Below are 8001 nucleotides of genomic sequence, written 5' to 3' on the forward strand. Positions count from 1 at the left end.
AATGTAGTCATTCCATTGTGCTGGAGAACACCAGAATTCTTCTTTCCTTTTGTGTTCTGATATTCATTATCCAACTTCTCTTAATGCTCTCTTTTCCCTACCCTCCCCAGCTTCTATTAATCACTAGCCTACATTTAGATCAATTATTTGTAGTTTCCATATATGAGAGAGAACATGCAGTATTTGTTTTTCTGCCTCTGATTTATTTTTAATTAACATAATGTGCTCTAGTTTCATCCATTTTTCTGGAAGTGAGATTCTTCTTTGTTGATAAATAATATTCCATTGTGTAAATGTAACATATTTCTTTACCCATTCATCCACTGATGGAAACATAGGTTGATTTTAGATCTTACTCATTGTGAAGAATGTGACAACAAACATGTGAATGCAGGTATGCTGATTTCATTTCCTTTACATGTATGCCCAGAAGTGGGGTAGCTGGATCATATGGTAATTCTACTTTTTTTTGAGGAGCCTCCATACTGTTATCCACAATGGTTGTACTAATTTAAATTCTTACCAACACTGTATCAGAATTTCCTTTTCTTCACATGCTTATCAGCATTTGTCATTTTTTGCCTTTTTGATATTTATTTTTCATGAGAGTATTCAGTTGTCTTAACATCTGAGATATAACTGGGGTGAGGTTATATATCATTGGGTTTTGATTTTCATTTTTCTAATCATTAATGATATTGAGCATTTAAGAATTGTTTTTTGGTTGTTGTTGGGCCTTTATTTAAATAATTTTATGTGTATGTGGTGCTGAGAATTGAATCCAATGCTTCACACAGGCTAGGCAAGCACTCTACCAAGTGAGCCACAACCCCAGCCCATTCACATAAAATTTTACCCTACCAAAATCAAACACAGGCTAAGTAATACATGGGTGAAAAAGAAATTAAAAGAAAAATAATATGGGGCTTGGGTTATAGCTCAGTTGATAGAGTGCTTGCCTTACATGTGTGAGGCACTGAGTTTGATCTTCAGTACCATATGAAAATAAAATAAAGGTATTGTGTCCATCTACTACAAAAATATTAAAAAAGAAAAATAATATGAATATATATGAAAAATATTCTTTTTAAAAATATATTTTTTTAGTTTTAGCTGGACACAATACCTTCATTTTATTTATTTATTTATTTTTATGTGGTGCTGAGGATTGAACTGAGCACCTCTGCACATGCTAGGCAAATGCTTTACCAATGAGCCACAACTCTAGCCCCAAGAAAAAATATATATTCTTGAACTTATCAGTGCAGCAAGAACACACAAATACTGCATATAATCTGCATACAGTCACACATATCAGAAAAAATAAAATATACAATAAAAATTTTTTAAAAAAAGGAAAATGGGGAATAGGAAAAAAAATCTTAATGAGAAATAAAGGTCTTATTTCCACTGAGGTGGTCAAAACTTAGACAAGGATGCATGTTTATTGCTTATGCTGTTGTGCCATTCTTTGTGTGTATGTATGTATTACCACTTATCTATTTATTTGTTTTGGGGTTCTGTGACCCTTAGTTCAAGTGCTGGGGATTTTAAATTCTAATCCTTGTTTCTCACCAAGCTGTGAACTGTTTTGACCAGGAGCCGAAACGTTTGTAGTAACTCTCAGTTTCTCCTCTCATAGTATAGGATGGTATAAACTGAGGCATGCTGACAAATGGTGTACTTCCATAGTGGGGCTGGTGCAGAGTTCTGCATTGGAAGTTCCAGAAGCTGGGGTTTAGTCTTGGCTGACCTTTGGAACTCTGTCAGGTGGTAATAGGGATTTGATCCACATGCCCTCTTGCTGGGCAGATGCCAATCTCTATTGGATATCTGGGTTTCAGGGGCCTTCCCCAAATTCCACTTTAGAGTGAAGAGTCTAAACCTCCACATATTCCACTGCCATGGATGTAAATTACCCATGATCAGGCCTTGAGTGCAGATTCCCCATCTGGCTGGTTACTAGTACCTTCCCAATTGCTCATATGGGCTGTCAACAACAAAGGTATTCTCCTCTCCTTGGTATCCCCAGCCTGATCACTCTAGGCACATTTGTCTTTGCATCTATTTTGTTCATGCTAGTCCAGGCACACTCAGCTGGGTGACTAGATTGGGTCAGTCTGCCAACTTCCTTTGTGAGTTTCCAGTCTCTCACTTTTAATGCCACATGGCTGCTTCAACATGGTTCCCAACACTGTGGAGAGTCTGGTTCCCTGGGAACTGTGAGATGAGTGATTTTGGTTGCTTTTCCCTCAACAACTTCCCCCACCATCTCTGGGTCAGTTAAGATCAGCCTCCTTCTCTATTCCACAGGTTCCCCCAAACCAATTTTATTTGCCATGCTTTCCTCTTTCTCTGCCTGTGTTCCCTTTCCCCTCTGCATTGGGCTGGTGGCACTTAAGCTGCCACTACCAGCTGAGCTGGCTCATCTCTAATGTATTATTTGTTTTTTTAGCTAATTTATTTTATTAGTTGTTCAAAACATTACAAAACTCTTGACATATCATATTTCATACATTTGATTCAAGTGGATTATGAACTCCCATTTTTACCCCGTATACAGATTGCAGAATCACATCGGTTTCCAGACTAACTTTACAAAAACTTAAATCTGATTTTGCTAAATACAGTGTTCAATTTTCTGTATTCATCTTGTTTAAACTCTAGGTTAGATGCATGTTTCTTCTAGAAAATCTTTCTTGTTTTCTAATACTCTAATCTCCTAATTTTCCTCCCACTTTATTAGCCTTTCCTTTTTGGTCTTTTTGCTAGCTGCTGCATTTATGGCTGAATTTTAAGTATTAGCATAATTCCAGCCTCCACTCTGATTCCCATTCTCTTAAGATTCTTCTAGAGTAGTCTTACTGCTTCAAGTATTATCTCTATTCTTGACTTCTGATTTATCTCAAACTTAATGTGTTTGCCAATAAACTTTGGCTTTCCTGTCTTTGACATCACTATACAGTTGCTTAAGACTGAAACTTAGGAGTTCTTCATGGTCCCACCCTCCTCAGCCTTTTGTTCAATACATCATTAAATACTCTCTGCTTCATTCTCAAAATACTTCCTGAATTTCTCCACTTAATAGCTCCATCACTGTCAACCTTGTCAAAGCCACTGTCATCCTTTTCTCTGTATTTTCCTGTCTGATCTTCCAGAGAATCTATTCTCTCTATATAGCAGCAGAGTGATATTTTATAAATTTTAATAAGATAACTTAATTCTCCTATTTAAAACAGTGATTTTTATTGAAATTCTGATATAAACAAAACTTCTTTCCATTGTCTATGGTGATAGATTAAAGAGAAAGTAGGAGCCAGGGGAGAATATATGACAAAAGTTATTTAATTCATTATTTTAATAATAGGAAGTGTTTGTGAGTTCAGACTTCAGACTTTTGTAAATCTAAAGTTCAAGGGAAATTATTCTTTATAATTTTTCATGGATGAGGGCCCTATAAATTCTTCTTTTTTTTTTTTTTTTTTTTTTTGGTACCAGCGATTGAACCAGGGGCACTTAATCACTGAGACACATCCACAGCCCTTTTTTTAAAAAATTATCTTGAGACAGTCTTTCTAAGTTGCTTAGAATCTCACTAAGTTGCTGAGGCTGGCTGTGAATTTATAATCCTCCTTCATCAGCCTTCCAAACCTCTGGGATTACAGGTATGTGCCACTGTGCCTGGTGCCCTATTAGTTCTTGAAATATTTCAGAATCCTCAAAGATATATTAAGTTGGGTTAAATATTTTATTGTGTTTTGTTACTTAAAAGCTGGCTGTTCAGTTATACTATATTTGTTATTGTTTTTAACCACAAAACCATTAATTCTTGACTATTCCAAATAAGTTTGTTGTATTAACTTTGTGAATACGCATGTTATAAAATTTGTGTTTTTATGTTCCTGTTAGTATTGCCTGATATAATTGAAAACCTCCATAATATCAGCAAGGAGCAAATGAATGTCTCTGACCTGTGGAACATTCTGTCTATTCTGAATAGTAATTTAAAAAAAAGATGAATTCCTAGCTGCTCTGAAATTCACAGCTGTTGATGGTGGGTATTCCAAATACTAAAATTGAGATATTCAAAGATATTATTCATCTTCTGTTTTTGATAACACCCAGTTTAAATGTCAGGTGATATCTCATAGAGATTTGAATTTGCATTTCTCTGATTAGAGATTTTGAGCATTTTTTCTTGTCTGTAGGCCATTTGTATATCTTCTTTTGAGAAAGATCTATTTGAGTCCTTTGTTCATTATTTAATATTGTTTTCTTGCTCTTAACTAATTTGAGTTATCTATATATTTTAGATATTAGCTGCTTATCTGATATGTGATTTTCAGATATTTTTCTCCCAACCAATAGGTTTCCTCCTTATTCTTAATGTTTTCTTTGCTCTGAAGCAGCTTTTTAATTTTAGGCAATCCCATTTGTCAAATTTTGCTTTATTGATTGTTCTTTTGGGGTCATAGCAAATAAATTTCTATCTATACTAAATGTCATGAACCTTTCCTCCTGTTTTAATCTTGTGATTTTATGATTTCAGGTATTACAAGGGATTTTTTGAAAAACCAGTAAATATAGTTTGGAAATACAAAGTTGATTATTTGTTATATAGAAAAATATTAATATCTAATTTACTACTTCTCTAAATTGACCAAATATGCTTTGAGTACCTTCAAGTTGGGAAGAATGTTATTGAAAAATAGCATATCCCAGTGAACACAGAGGGAATGATTAGATGTTATAAGATCTATTAGAATTTTATAATACTACTACTTGGAACAAACTGATAGATTCAGGGGCAGAGTGTTTGTAGTTAGAGAGATGTAGGGGCATTACTAAAAGACAGAAGCAGGAAAAATGCTGCAATAAAGACATGCTATTTTACTATAGATTATAATTCCTAAAAAAAGCCCCAAGTGTTAAATAAGAAGCCATGATAGAAAAAACGTAGCTGTATAGTTAAACTCTATATAGGGTTTTTTGTTTTTTGTTTTGTATCCACTGGGGATACATCTTGCTCTCTGTACTTTGTTCTAGTTTGTGATCATAAATTATTTCCTTGTTTCTGACTAGGAAAACAGAGCTGCTTCTATTTCCTGTGTTTGTCATTTTGACTTTATAATCTCATACTTGTGTGATCTTGTATAAAAAATAATAGATATAACTACTTCTTAAACATTATAGTTATAGAACCATTGGGCACTCTGACAGAAGTCTTTAAACTTACCTGACATAGAATTTTTAACTTGGAACAGTTGAAGATCTAAACTATGATTGAGGTCTATCTTTTAGTTTGGACTAGGAGTATATCTTAGATTTATATTTTAGGAATATGGATTATATCTATAATTTCTCTTAATTGATAATAATTGAGAACTTATATCTTAAAACCATAGAAGTTAAGCTAATTATTCCATGAAATTAATCTTTTGGTTACTCAAAAATATGAAAAAGAAATATGGTTCTTATGAGTACATCAAATGATTTAAATTTTTATAGATTGCTTTATTGTATTTGGCTTTTGTTTAGTGAGGCTTATCTATTAAATATATTTTTCTCACAGATGACAAAGTACAATTTGATGAATTCACAAAAACAGTGAAGAATATGTGTGATGCCTCCAGGTTAAAGGGTAAGTACTGGATGATTTGCGACTCTTAAATTTACTTTTATTGAATGGACTTCTTTTTGTTTAATTTTTTTAAAAAAAATTGGCTCTGCTAGTTTCTGATAAATATACTGATGTTGATTTGCCAAACTTGGTTTTGATTAAAAGTTGGTAGTTACTGTAATGAAAGAAAAAAACGGTTTTCTCTAGAAAAGGAGTTTAATTAAAAATTTTAAAAAGCCACTTTTTTGTGTGTGTGTCCTAGGCTTTATGGAAAGTCTGCTATTGACTTTAAAATTTTTCCACATAAGAATATTTACTGTATCATTTTAAGCCTCAGACTTAGAACTCTATTCCATGAATTGGTTAATTGGTTTCTATTATTACAGAACTTCTCATAAATTCTCTGCTGCTCCCCCAGCCCCCACTGCCTTTTCAAAACAAGCTCTGGAAAGTTTTATTAAAGAAAAATTCTGTATGGTTTACTTCTCACCAGTCTGTTCTGGTATGCTTCTAATGATATCAGAATCAATTAGAAAATAGAAACTGTAATTTTACGATACATTTAAGGGCAACTGGTAATCTCTAGTTTGTTTACACATTCTTTAGACAAGTCTACAAATTAGCATTGATTATTTGCAAGTTATTACACTAGCTGAATTATCATTTTTCTTAATGTTAATCAAAGATAACCTATTATTGAAGCCATTATAAAATGATTATAATAAACCATATCTGGAATATCACCAGCATTTATAAAACCAGATCTGAGGAAAGAATTAGGTCTTGGGACATATGTTCTTAATGTAGTAAATGTTTAGCCTGTCTTGATTCTTACAAAATTAGAACAGTGAGAATATTCACAGGTCTGCTGCTTCCTTTAGTAAATCTTCCTCCAGGCTCTTCTTCAGTTCTTGTTAAATAAAATAGTTGTCATGTATATTTTGGTAGTACAGTTCTCAGAGTATTTGACTTTTAATTTTATTTTAAAGTTAAAGATAGGAATAAAATCAATAAAGATAACACCTAAGGGTTAGTGTATTTTTTGTTTGGAGGATATATTTAAAATTTTACATCACTGATAATTTATTTGAATAAGTGTTTGAATGACATTTGGTCAGTGAACATTCTTTTTTTTAAATATTTTTTAACTTTATTATTTATTTATTTATTTATTTATTTTTGTTGTAGTTGGGCACAATATCTTTATTTTATTTTTATGTGGTGCTGAGGATTGAACCCAGGGCCTTGCACATGCTAGGTGAGCACTCTACTGCTGAGCCACAACCCCAGCCCCTCAGTGAACATTCTTAAGAAAACAACACAAATTAATGTTTAATAAAACAAATGCAGAGTCAATTATGTGCACAAATAAGTAGCAAATACTATTCAGATTTGTAATACCTACTCTTCCCTGGAATGTGAAATTCTTCCCACTTTAGGTTGAGGAAAATATTTAATAATTTTCTGTTAAAATATACAAATGGGTTAAAAACTCAAATGAGAGTATTACCAGCAGAGTAGAACACTTAGAAGATAGAACTTCAGACAACGAAGACAAAGTTTTTCAACTTGAAAAGAACATAGATAGCTCAGCGAGAATGTTAAGAAATCATGAGCAGAACATCCAAGAATTATGGGATAACATAAAGAAACCAAACCTAAGAGTTATTGGGATACAAGAGGGTATAGAGTTCCAAACCAAGGGAATGAGCAATCTATTCAATGAAATAATAATAGAAAACTTTCCAGACTTAAAGAATGAAAAAGAAATCCAAATACTAGAAGCCTACAGGACACTGAATGTACAAAATCATAAGAGATCCACACCAAGACACATAATAATGAAGATGCCCAACATACAGAATAAGGAGAGAACCTTAAAAGCCACAAGAGAGAGGAAGCAGATTACATTTAGGGGTAAACCAATCAGGATAACTGCTGATCTTTCAACACAGACTCTGAAAGCTAGAAGATCCTGGAACAACATATTTCAAACACTGAAGGAAAAAGGGTTCCAACCAAGAATCATGTATCCAGCAAAATTAAGCTTCAGGATTGAAGATGAAATAAAAATCTTCCACGATAAACAAAAGTTAAAAGAATTTGCAGCTAGAAAACCAGCTCTTCAAAACATCCTTGGCAAAACATTACAGGAAGAGGAAATGAAGAATAACAATGAAAACCAACAGCGGGAGGTAGTACAGTAAAGAAAAAACTAATCATAGAGGAAAAACAAATCATGTTAAGTAACATACATAATCAAATATGGCTGGAAATACAAACCATATCTCAAGAGTAACCCTAAATGTTAATGGCTTAAATGCACAATCAAAAGGCATAGGCTAGTCGAATGGATTAAAAAAAAAGATCCAACAATATGC

General features: G+C 33.1%; 1 non-coding gene across 1 annotated transcript; it reads right to left on the reverse strand.

The window, feature by feature from the left end:
* Positions 1-6355: 6355 nt before the first annotated feature.
* Positions 6356-6483, reverse strand: LOC139702569 (small nucleolar RNA SNORA72). Its single transcript, XR_011705186.1, has one exon. It is a non-coding gene; the product is annotated as a small nucleolar RNA SNORA72 (small nucleolar RNA).
* Between the last annotated feature and the right edge of the window lie 1518 nt (positions 6484-8001).

This window comes from Marmota flaviventris, chromosome 17 (genome assembly GCF_047511675.1).
Source record: "Marmota flaviventris isolate mMarFla1 chromosome 17, mMarFla1.hap1, whole genome shotgun sequence".
In the NCBI taxonomy this organism is placed as follows: domain Eukaryota; kingdom Metazoa; phylum Chordata; class Mammalia; order Rodentia; family Sciuridae; genus Marmota; species Marmota flaviventris.